We start from the raw sequence: 12,962 nt of genomic DNA, 5'->3' as shown, positions 1-12,962 counted from the left end.
CCTTTCTTTTCTTTTCTTTTTCCCCACACAATCCAGTGTGGAAAGCATCTTCATTGTCCCTAGTTTATATGCGAGGAAAATGATGTTTATCTCTAGCAACTTTAGCTAAGTTGCCCAAAGCTAAATAGCCAATAAAAGTCGAGTCAGGATTTGAATGTTAGTATTCTAGGTATAAATGCATGAATTTAAACACTACAAGCTGAAACAATCGACAAAACTAAAAGGCAACCAACAAATGAGAGAAGATATTTGCTTGTGACATATTGGATAAAGGGTTTTTATCCAAAATCTATAGGGAACTTATCAAACTCAACATCCAAAAAATAAATAATCCAGTTAATAAATGGGCAAAAGACATGAACAGCCACTTTTCCAAAGAAGACATCCAGATGGCCAACAGACACATGAAAAGATGCTCAACATCATTCAGCATCAGGGAAATACAAATCAAAACCACAATGAAATACTCCCTCACACCTATCAGAATGACTATAATTAACAACTCAAGAAACAACAGACACTGCCAAGGATGGAAAGAAAGGAGAACACTTCTGCACTGCAGATTGGTGCAGCCACTCTGGAGAACAGTATGGAGGTTTCTCAAAAGTTAAAAATAGAGCTACCCAATTGCTATGCAATTCCACTACTTGATATTTATCCAAAGGATACAAGAGTACTGATTCAAGGGGCACACACATCCTATTGTTTATAGCTGCATTATCAACAAGAGCCAAATTATAGAAGCCCAAATTATGGAGCCCAAATGTCCATTGACTGATGGATGGGTAAAGAAGAATTATATTACATTATAATATATATATATATATATAATGGAATAGTACTTGGTAGTCAAAAAAATATGAAATCTTGTCATTTACAACAATGTGGATGAAACTAGAATGTATCATGCTAACCAAAATAAGTCAGTTAGAGAGAGACAAATATATGATCTCACTCATATGTGGAATTTAAGAACCAAAACAGATAAACATAGGGGAAGGGAAGCAAAAATAAGATAAAAGTAGAGACTCTTAAATACAGAGAACAAACTGATGGTTGCTGGAGGAGTAGTGGGTGGGGAGATGTGGTAAATGAGTGATGGGTATTAAGGAGGGCACTTGTTGGGATGAGCCCCAGATGTTATACGTAAGTGATAAATCACTAAATACTCCTGAAACCATTAGAAAAATAAAAAATAAAAACCACACTACCATCTATGCAGTTTGTTCACTGACAAAGAGTAAGTGGAACCTATAATTTTCCCTTCCCTCTGCTCACCAGGCAAGGAGCCATTGTGCAGGAACTGCATCAGCCTGGAGGATGATAGCCCTGGATATTATTCAAATGTTAAAAAAATATGTTCAAGATTGGCCCTTATTAATATGGTGCATAGCATCTAACTGATCAGCATCCAATACCCTTGGTACTCTTCCTCAGTTATTCTTCCCCATATTTAAAGTCTCTCATAAGAATCTGTGTCCTGTGTTCCCAGCTATTTCAAGTTTGATATTTATTAATTCATTCTACCAACTGTAACAAATCCACAAATGTGCCACAGGTGAAAGGACTTACTGCTGTAGCCACAAAAGCAACTCTGTGTGCCCTGACTTAACATCTGTGGCTTTCCATCAGAAGACACTAGACATGTGAATTCTTATTTATTAAAATGTAAAACAACAGCATTCAAATTTTCCCTATTCCCAAACAGTAGCTATATTTTTAAAAGGTGACTTCTAAAGTGATATTCAGACAACACACACACACACACACACACACAAAGCTTTATTCTTCACTGAACTCATTTGTACCAGCAAAACTTTTAAAGTGTATAGTACTCAAAAGCATTGATGATCTAATAATTAATTTGAATTAAAGACAATCCAAGTATTTGAGCAGTTGTGCTGTGAACTGAAGTGTTCCTGACCTCTGAATACTTATTTCACTACCTTTCATTAGTCAACACTATTTAAAAATATAGGAAAATTATGTCAAGTAACAGCATATACATCTATTTTGTGGCAGATATTTATGAACTTAGACCATGTATTTTTAAAAGATTTACCTGTTTATCCTAATTATTTTTATAAGAAATATAATTAATTGATTTTGTATTTCAATAAAAACATCAGAAAGTATTAATACTGAAAAAAGAAAGTAATCTTTGTATAAATCTTTTTGAGAGAAAATTTGTATCCCTTTATCTTTATTTATGTACTGTACTATATCAATTAGTGACCATTGTTACAAATAATCATCTAATTATGTTTATTCTTTTATCTTTTTTTATGTACCACACTATATTAATTACTACCCATTGTTACCAATCATCATCTAATTATGTTTATTACACAGTAGACATGTATTTCTCTGTGTAAACACATTCTTTAAATGTGGAATCAGGGGCACCTGGGTGGCTCAGGTCACGATCTCGGGTCCGTGGGTTCAGGCCCCACATTGGGCTCTGTGCTGACAGCTTAGAGCCTGGAGCCTGTTTCAGATTCTGTCTCCCTCTCTCTACCTGCTCGTGCTCTGTCTCTCTCTTTCTCAAAAAAAAAAGATAATAAAATAAAATGTGGAATCAATTTTTCTGACTTAAATTTTTTTTTAATGTTTATTTTTGAGAGAGAGAAAGAGAGAGAGAGACAGCATGAGAGGCAGAGAGAGAGGGAGACACAGAATCTGAAGTAGGCTTCAGGCTCTGAGCTGTAGGCACAGAGCCCAGTGCAGGGCTCGAACTCACAAACCTTGAGATCATGACCTGAGCTGAAGTCAGGTGCTTAACAGACTGAGCCACCCAGGGACCCCTATTTTTCTGGCTTTTAATCAACACTACCAACTGATCATCAGTTCAGAGACTAGCTGCCAATTATTAAGCATATATGAGGGAACTGGCCCTCTACTATGTGCTGTAAGTTACCCCCAATGTGTAGCTAGAACTATCTGGCAATGTTTATCAGTGGGAAAACAAATGCTTCTTCTTCTGTGAATGTCATTCTGTTAATATGGTTCTTATTTTTCATTTATTTTATGCTTTTATCACTTATTTTTGAATGTTTCAAAACGTTTATCTTTGTAATAGACGGGTAGTTATTAAGAACAAATAGCCCTTCCCTGATTTTCTTTAAAATCACTGTACATCATGTATATTCATAATACTTCTCCGTGTTTCTTTGCCAACAGACACAAAGGTAGTGGCAAATGTTTTGTTTCAAGGAATAAAATTCAGTTATCAAGAAGAGAAACATCCTATTATAATTGAAATGCTCAGATTCTCTTGACACAGATGAAATTCAATGGTAACTCTACTTCATTAAATCACTATAGATATAGTCAGGCTTGGGGTAAGAATTGAAAATGATACATTTTGGGAAAGATTTTAAACAGGCACAACTTAATGCTATAAGTTGGGTTTCCTCCAAGGTACTGAAATATTTATGTATTGTTTCTTCCTGCTGTCAAGTAGCTTGCTATATGTGCATGTTATTTAGACATATAATCACTGATGTTAGGTTACTAAGTTACTGTGTAAGTAAGTAAAGTTGAAATCCTTTTACTTTATTATCAGTTGAATTTGATGCACTTTGGCTTTCAGATAACATTCGTTCTGTGCTTCAATAAGAATAAGCTTTAGCTGAGCCTCCAGGGACCCACACAGATGTGATACACAAAAGGAACAGGGTTGCTTGAGATGTCACTTATAGAGGATGATTTAGTTACCGGCACACTCAAAAGAGCCTGTTGATATTATCCCATTAAACGATGGGCAACAAGAAAGCAAAAGGAGAAAACTACTATAGGAAAAAGGGTTAAAGAAAAAGGCAGGAAATAGAAGGGAAGGACTTCTACATCCACAATATCTTTATTATTTTATTTGGCTGAAGAGTTGAATCCAGTATAAAATCATAAAATAACAGTATGAGTTAGAAACTAGATCATTGAGATTATAATTATGATCATCATGATAAATTACTTACAAGACAATGAGAAAATGCTTGAATTTTAAATGATATGCAATATTGTAAGAACATCCAGGTTGCCATTTATTTTGCTCGGGAAAGAGTAGGCATATATTGCAGGAAAAGTAAATGTCTCCAGTTTAACTTATTTTCAGAGACTATTTTATAAACCACTTTTTAAATAAAGTCAAGATTTTTGAATGTAGGGTTTTTAAGAAATAAAATGAGTTATATTTTGATGGATATCTGTTTCTTCTGAAGAGTTTAAAATCTCTGATCTGCCTTTTTTTTTTTTTTTTTTAGTAATGAATGTTAGTGACAAGTTCATAGACTAAAGCTATAAGTAAACAAAAGTTCTATTTGGATCCAGTCATACTGCTTGGTATATAAGAGAAGCTGTGCAATTTTTTTTCATTTATGTATAATTTAACTTCTGTCTTAAGGACAGATTATCATTATAAAGGAGTATATATCCAAAAATTAATTAATAAATTAATCAAAGAACAAAGCTGTTTCTATTTGACATTAAATGAATCATTCTATAAAATATCAAGTTTATATATAAAGGTTTAAGTATTATTCCTCCCATGCAAAAAGTTGCTTTTTATCTTATTTATAATATCTGGAATATCTTTCTTGCAAAAGTGTTTTGTGCCCCTTTAGTTAGATCAAATTTGAATGTGGTTTCCTCTTTTTTTGATATTGAAGGTTTCATTGTCAACACAAGATAAAAGCTTTGTCCTAAATATGCAAAATAGTTTTGATCATATTAACATATTAATTTAAATTTCACACATGTTTAGCTTTAAATGCTAACACAGTGGTCTCTGTGTGAGATTAATCACGAACTTACCTCACGAACATTTGAAGTAGGCTCTTTCAGTTATTTAACTTTTCATTTATGGTTATTTGTACTAATGAAAATGCAGTATCAATTGTTTTAAGTTACATAAAACTACTTCCCTATGATCATTAACACAATGAAAATGTTCTCTATTTCCTGAAAGCTCTTTTTTCCTGTTTCACCTCTTCATGTCCTAAAGCACAAGCTTTTTCATTTGTGCCTGTTGGGATATGAATGATTCCTTCATAGGTATACAGGATATTACAGTAAAAAGATAACACTTTATGGGGTATATAAATAGAGCTCTGATTAAATCCTGACTACTCTTTTTAACAGCTGCGTGACCCTGAGCAAAGAACTTGACTTCTCTGATCCTTAATTCCTAGATGTGTAAATGGAGAAATAACACCTACTCCAAAGGTAAATGATGTAGCATAATTAAAGCATCAGACAGAGCACATCAGTAGTGAGCACTTTATAATATGAGTTCATTACCGCCTCCCTCCTACTACTTTATAGCAAGTTCTCCTAAGATAAAGCAGGAGCTATGCTGGTGCCAAAAAAAAAAAAAAATTCAGTGTAATGACACTTGGGAATATATTAGTCATTCATTTCATATTCATCATTGTGCATATGGTAAAGATTTTTTTGACAGGCCTTAGAAGTCAAAGTAATAAAATCATACATTTAAATTCCATAAGTATATTTGTTGCCCTAGGAAATGTTGATGTTATGTGACTCTGTATATTGGGATGCAACTACAAATTTAAGTATGATAATTTTCCATGAAGTCTTTGGAATGTGACCTTTTAAGATGCAAAATTCCAAACTCTGCCTATTATTTTAGAGAATATTTGAAATACAGCAACTTTTATACACCTATTTCAAATTATTATTTGTGAAATACACAAACTTCAAAAGTAAGCCAAAGGAACACATAACAATTCACCTTCAATGGAGTAGACGCTGTGCCAGATGGTTTGAAAACCTCAAAATAAGTCAGTAATATAGATGTTTTTAACCTTTGCCAAACTGGACAAATTTGGACCTACAGAGAGGCTTTAATTAGAAAAACTCAATATTGTATTAAGGAGACTGCTCTAATCTCAGACATCTGTGACCCTTTGAAATTTCAACACAACAAGGTTTTTCTTGGATAGGATGAAACAGGGACAAGCACAATAAAGTAGAATCTTTGGCGGGGAAACGAAATGACCAGTAGGATCTGATAGGAAAAAGGTCTCTCTGTGATCAGCTGATTCCCAGGAGAAGCTGACAAGGTAGGCATGCTTCACTTTTGTTTGTGATCAGGCTTGGGACCAACCAGAGTTCAGGGATCTGTAGGTAAAAGAGAAACCAGACTAATCTTTGGTCAAGGCAAAGCAGAGGGTAAAGAATGAGCAATGCTTAACATATGTTCACTTTCTTTTATTTGTTTGAAGACTGTTAGCACTGAATTGTACTCTCCTAAAATGTCTATGTTGGGGCTCTAACTCAGTGTGACTTTATTTTGAGATAAAGCTATAACGAGGTAACTGAGGTTAAATGAAGTCACAGGGTGGGGGCTTCATGTGATAGGATTGCTGTCCTTGTGAAGGATCAGAGTTCTCTTTCAGATGTCACAGAGGAAAGGCTACCTGAGGACACAGCTGGAATGCAAACATCTGCAAGCCGGAAAGAGAGCCCTCATGAGGGACCAGATCAGCTGGCACCTTGAATCACGGACTTTCAGACACCATAACTGTGAGAAAACAAATTCCTTTTGACTAAGCAACCAAATCTGTAATATTTTATTATGGCAGCCCTAACAGACTAAAACATGAAAAACTGAAGTGCCAAGAATTTAAAGATTTTGCCCATTTCACAATCTAGTATGCAGAGGAATCAGAGAGCATGCCCAGATCTGTCTGACAGTGACATCCATGACATACCATCTTGTCACACTGCCTTTGCAATTAGTGAATTGCTGAATTATTTAAACCTTATTTTTTGTTTCTTAATCTAGATCCCAAATTATTAGATAAGAGCTGCCTTGATATCATGTAACGGTAAATCCACTTTACCCTGGTGCTCTCTTTAGACTATTCAGCTGGCAATCCTTATAAAGGACAATGTTGCCCTCTCTACAATCTTACTCCATTCAGTGGAGGTTCCATACCTTTTACGAATCGGGGATATTAAGTCTTTATTCTCACTGAATGGTCACTGATCAGATTTAAGCAAGGTTGCTTATGCAGAGCAAGTATCTGCTTTCACTTCAACTTAGAGTGATTTTAGGAAAATCATTGGGAAAACCCTAAAAACATCTCCTATTCATGCTATGTCTTGGCGCCTCCATGGGTTCTCTGTATTTCATTTTTCTTTGCATTTTAGCTAACAGAACATTGTTTTTTAAAAAATTATATTAAAAGGGGCGCCTGGATGACTCAGTCATTTAAGCATCCGACCTCATTTCAGGTCATAATCTCATGGTTTGTAAGCTCTAGTCCTGCATGGGGCTCTGTGCTGACAGCTCAGAGCCTAGAGCCTTCTTCAGATTCTCCCCCTCTTCCTTGTCCCTCCTCTTATCATGCTCTGTCTCTCTCTGTCTCTCAATAATAAATAAAAATATTAAAAAATAAAATTATATTAATTATATCTATACTATTTTTACTTTCCATCTTTCATTTATCTTATTGATTAATATGATCTTTTTTTCTTATGGATTTAAGATGTTACTTCCTGCAATTTCAGACGAATAATAGTAATATTAAAGAATTTATGTTTTTTTTTTTTTACTGGGACATTATTTAACCATATCTGTTACTGTAGATTAAAAACAATTTTCTCTGAGAATGTGGTTAAGCACACAAAATCATAACGGGACATATTTGTTTAGAAAAGTCAGCATTTGCCTAAGTTCTGTGGTTCAGGTTCATATGTATTTTGCCTTCTGCATACAATGAGCATTTTAATTTGTGGGTTTTCTTAAACAGAAAAATAGTCATCAGATAATAGAAGTTAATTTAGCTAACAGAACCTGAAAAATTTATCAAGACAGCATGACCTTACCAAGTGAAAGTAAGGAAAAAAATAACATAAGACAGGTGCTTTCTACCTAGGACAACAATTTTTAATAGTTTTGAGATTCCTTTGCTAATCCAAGAAAAGCCTTCCCTATAAAAGGACATAGGTGAATAATTATAATACCATGCATATAATTGCAGTGGATTCATAGACTCTAGAAGCCCTAAATCTGTAGGAAGTTTCACCATTTTTTTTGAGAGAGAGAAGGAGGGAGAGAGAGAGACTGTACTGTGCTCATGCACATGAGCAGGGGAGGGGTAGACGAAGAGGGAAAGAATCTTAAGCAGATTCCACACTCAGCACAGAGCCTGACATGGGGCTGAGTCTCATGACCATGAGATCATGACCTGATGAGAAATCAAGCGTTGGAAACTTAGCTGACTGAGCCATCCAGGTGCCTCTAATATTATGTTTTTTATCCTGTCATTTAACATCAAATCTTCTCCATGTTGAAAGAGATGTGAGAATTTAGGCAAAACGTAAATATTTGATATATTTGTTATACTTTATCTTGCCAGGATGAGAGTAAAATATAACCTCATTTGAAAGTTAATAAAATCTTATTCCACTCCAGAAATTAACAGACCAAAACTGCATTCAGAAAAGTTTTTCAATGTTTTCATCTGTAAAAAAGTACTCTAAAAAATATTAGATCGTGTGTGTTTGTGTGTGTGTGTGTGTGTGTGTGTGCATTTTTACTTTTATGTATATATAAATAGATATGCATGAGACTTAGGAACATCTTGTTTCTAGTATCTGGTCATTGTCATATGTCATATGTCAATTCCTGACATAGAGTCCCTAACTCACTTGGAATTTCATGCTTGATGTCAGTGTCTTTTGTTCCAGTGAGGTGACTCTTGGTGGGTTCCTGGATGGTGGCTGGTGACCAAAAAGACCAAGCCATGTTTAGAAGCTTAGAATTTTCAGCTCTAGACCATTCTTTAGAGAGGGGGGAGGGGCTGAAAATGAAGTTACTGATCCATCATGCCTATGTGAGGAAGCCTCCAATAAACTCCCCCAAATATAAGGGGGTTCGAATAGCTTCCAGGTTGTTGAACACATGCAGGTGCTCAAAGAGTGGCAAGACCCTCAGAGCGCATGGAAGCCCTGTGCCGCTTCTGACCTACTTTGTCCTACACGTGCCTTCCTTCTGGATGTCATCTGTATCCTTTGTTGTATCCTTTTACAATAAAGTGGTAAACAGTAAGTAGCTTTTTCTTTTCTTCACAAATCTGTGAATCACTCTAGCAAACTAATTAAACCCAAGGAGGGGGTGATGGGAACTTCTGATTTATAGCCAATGACTCAGAAGCATGGTTGGCAACGTGCATTTGTGATTGGCTTCTGAAGTTTTTTGGGGGGTAGCAGTCTTGTGAGTCCCCTTAACTTCTGGAATCTTTCACTAACTACAGGCAGTGTCGGAATTAACCTGTAGGACACCCAGCTAGTGTTGTCGAGCTGCTTAATGTGGGAGAAACCCCCACACATTGCATACCAGACATGTTGTAAGAATAATAGTACTGTGAGAGTAAACTGAAACACAGAAGAAGGGCTAGAATTTTCCTACACTATAGATTATATACAGGGACGCCTGCGTGGCTCAGTCAGCTAAGCCTCTGACTTCGGCTCAGGTCATGATCTCACGTTTGTGGGTTGGAGCCCCTCATCGGGCTCTGTGCTGACAGCTCAGAGCCTGAAGTCTGCTTCGGACTCTGTGTCTTCCTTTCTCTGCCCCTCCCCCTCTCATGCTCTGTCTCTCTCTGTCTCAAAAATAAATGAAAACATTTAAAAAAATTTTCAGATTATATACATAACTTAAGCCACTTAAACTGTAGTAATTAGATGATAGGATTTTTTTGTTCAGGGTGTCTTTTACAGGTGTGTGTGTGTGTGTGTGTGTGTGTGTGTGTGTTGAGACAGACAAAGAAAGATACATGTCATATATATGAATTAATGATGTAAGAAAATTAAAAAAATTATAGGTGAAATCAGGAATTGACTAATAAAATCAGAAAGATCATTAAACACTAGTATAATCTGATGAAGGTATCAAACATTGCTTAACGATATGACTAGGGCATCACTTTGCCAAATAGAATAGTAAATTCTCTGTCCTTATTTTACTCATCTATCAGTAGCTGGGACCCAGCTCATCCTTCTTTATTCTTGACTTTCCTAATTGGCTTCCATGGCACAATCTCTTAGTTCTTCCCTTAAGTCTCTGAAGCAGTTTTTAGACCCCTTTGTTGGTTTTTCCATATCCCCTCAATCTCCAGACATTGATATGTTACCTTTTTAAGCCTCTTCCATTCCAAGCTATACTTATTTTTTTTAATATGGTCCTCATATGTTTCAGCATCAACATCACTTAAGAAATGTCTAGAAATGCAGATTTTTCAAGTCCACCCCAAATTTCATAATCAGAATCTGGAGTAGGGCTCAGAAATCTGTGTTTAATAATCTCTCCAGGTTGTTCTTATAAGTGCTGGAACTTAAGAAGCTCTGCTCTGGGTAACAGCATCCATACCTATTGCTCTAAACCATTTATAGGCTGGTGACTCCAGTATTTAATACCTGCCATCCCATCTTCAACCTTAATGCCTTCAGACTAAAATTTTTAACTACCTAATTAAAACTAAGTAATTAAAACTTGAATTGAGATGATCTATAAGCTCCTCAAAATGAACATGTCCAAAATTAATTCCTGAACTCCTCTCTCTCCCTCAAACAGTTCTTCTCATGGTCTTACTTAGATTTATTTGTCTTCTTCCCTTGATCCAGCCAAATCTTCTGGATCCATTGTTGACTTCTGTCTTTTTCTCATTTCCCACAGCAAATCTATCAACCAGCTTTCTAAGCAATAATTTCAAAATTCATTTTGTTACTTAAACCACTACCAAATTCTCAAATCTCTGAAAGACTAAGGATACTGGACAATTAAGGAAATGATTTATTTAAGGCTAAAGCAATAATGAGAATGGTCATTAGTGAAGGATATCTCAAAGAAAAGGAAGGGTGCTTGGGATTGTATAGAAGTAGTTAACAAGGGAGACCTTGTTGACTCTTACGGAAGCCATAGAAGGACAGGGTGGTCCTTTATGGTTGTCCATTTTCCAGAACACAAACAAATGAGAGGATTTCTTAACTGTTGCTGCTTTTCAGGAGCACAAGTCTTATATAAAATTCAACATTTTCAAAGCCATCTTCATCCCTCTAGCAGGATGATGCCATAGCATACACCCTGACTACTTCATCCTTACTTCCCATCTTGTCTAATATATATACAGACTGATTGTTTGAAAATATAAGTCATGCCATTCTTCTCTTTACAATCTTCAAATAGCATTCAAAATCACATATAGTAAAATCCAAAATTCTCATCATGGCCTGAAATATCAGGCCTGTTATCTACCTGACCTAACCTAAATAAACTCCTAGACTTTCCCTCATCACTGACCTATACCTTTCCAAATTCTTCACTTTTTCCTAAGCTACAGATGCTTTACAGTAGAGGATCTTTGCTCTTCCTGTTTTCTGGAAAGCTGTTAATCCACATGGCTCATCCACTTATTTTTTTCAGGTCTCTGCTCACACATCATCTTTTTGAACAGGTCTTTCCTAACTACCCTATAAAAGAGCATCACTGTATTCCCCACTCTCTTTATCATTCTCCTACCCCCTCTTTTCCATTTCTTCAAGTACTTTTCCCCCTCTGACATACATGTAATTTGAAGGGGACAAGGTCTGTTTACTGCTCCTTCCCAATTTGAACATAAGTTCCATGAAGGCAGAGACTTTTATTTATTACTTACCTCTAGAAACCTGGAAAGTCCTTAGCATATAGTAGAGTCTCAATAATTATTTACTAAGTGAGTTAAATGAATAGCCTATGCCAATTCACAAATAAATTATGATAAGGCAGAAAAAAATCTTTGATAAATCAAATCTTAGTAAAATACACATAGAACTGGTAAGCAAAGCTGATAAGCAATTTTATGTTCATAAATACCCACACAAAAATGGATATGTAATTTAAAACATACTTAAAACTTTAAAATAGAAATAAATATTTAATTTAGCTTTAATCTAAACCTTTATCATTAGCTCTTCATATTCTGTGGTTCTTGACTCATATACAACAAAAGAAAAAGTAACAAATAGCATGTAAGATAAATAATGAGAAGCAAGGGGATAAACAACATACATTGGCACCAACACACAGAGAAAGTAAACATACTTCAGTGTCGATAATGAAGCAAGAAATAATTGCTGAGTGCCTACTATATGCTAGTTCTTTCCTTCAGAGTTTGAAGTGCATTGGGATTAGAGAATACAAAGAATAATCACAAAACATGAAAAGTAACTATCCTAAGTGCAATTTGAAATTCATGGTATGTAAAGAGATATGAACAAGAGCCCAGCTTAATTAAATCACTTTATGTTTCCAACTGAAATACACTATACACCAAAGAGCTGAAAGCATATATATGTCTTTATATAAAGCATTATATATGAAGCCACATATAAGGTGTCTTACACATACAGAGAATTAATTTACTAAATTTTGATAAATTTTAGGGAAATACAATAGCTTTTAATAATATTTGAGAAACCGTAAGGAATATAAAATTTGTTGAGAGATGGGAAAATTTCCAAAACTGCATGATCAAATAGAAGGATTATCAATTTAGAAATAGCTCTTACTAGAAATGAGAAGATTTTCATTTGGAATAGCAGTCCCAATAAACCACTTTGGTTTATGTTTTTGTTCTTTTTTTAAAAAAATTTTTCAACATTTATTTATTTTTCAGAGAGACAGAGCAAGCCGAAGAGGGTCAGTAAAAGGGGGAGACAGGTTCTGAGCTGTCAGCACAGAGCCTGATGTGGGGCTCGAACCCACAAACTGTGATATCAAGACCTGACACGAAGTCAAACACTTAACTGACTGAGCCATCCAGGTGCCTCTATTGTTGTTCTTATTAGACTGATAGTCTGGGAAGAACTGCTGTAAATACACACACACTTAGTCATAACTAACCCCTTTCTACTAATCCTGCATCTTGGCTTTTGTTACTCTTTAGACCATGAATAAC

The sequence above is a fragment of the Crocuta crocuta genome, unplaced genomic scaffold, assembly GCF_008692635.1.
Source record: "Crocuta crocuta isolate KB4526 unplaced genomic scaffold, BGI_CrCroc_1.0 scaffold115, whole genome shotgun sequence".
Taxonomy (NCBI): domain Eukaryota; kingdom Metazoa; phylum Chordata; class Mammalia; order Carnivora; family Hyaenidae; genus Crocuta; species Crocuta crocuta.
The sequence above is the reverse complement of the archived record's forward strand: the minus strand, read 5'-3'. Positions refer to the sequence as shown.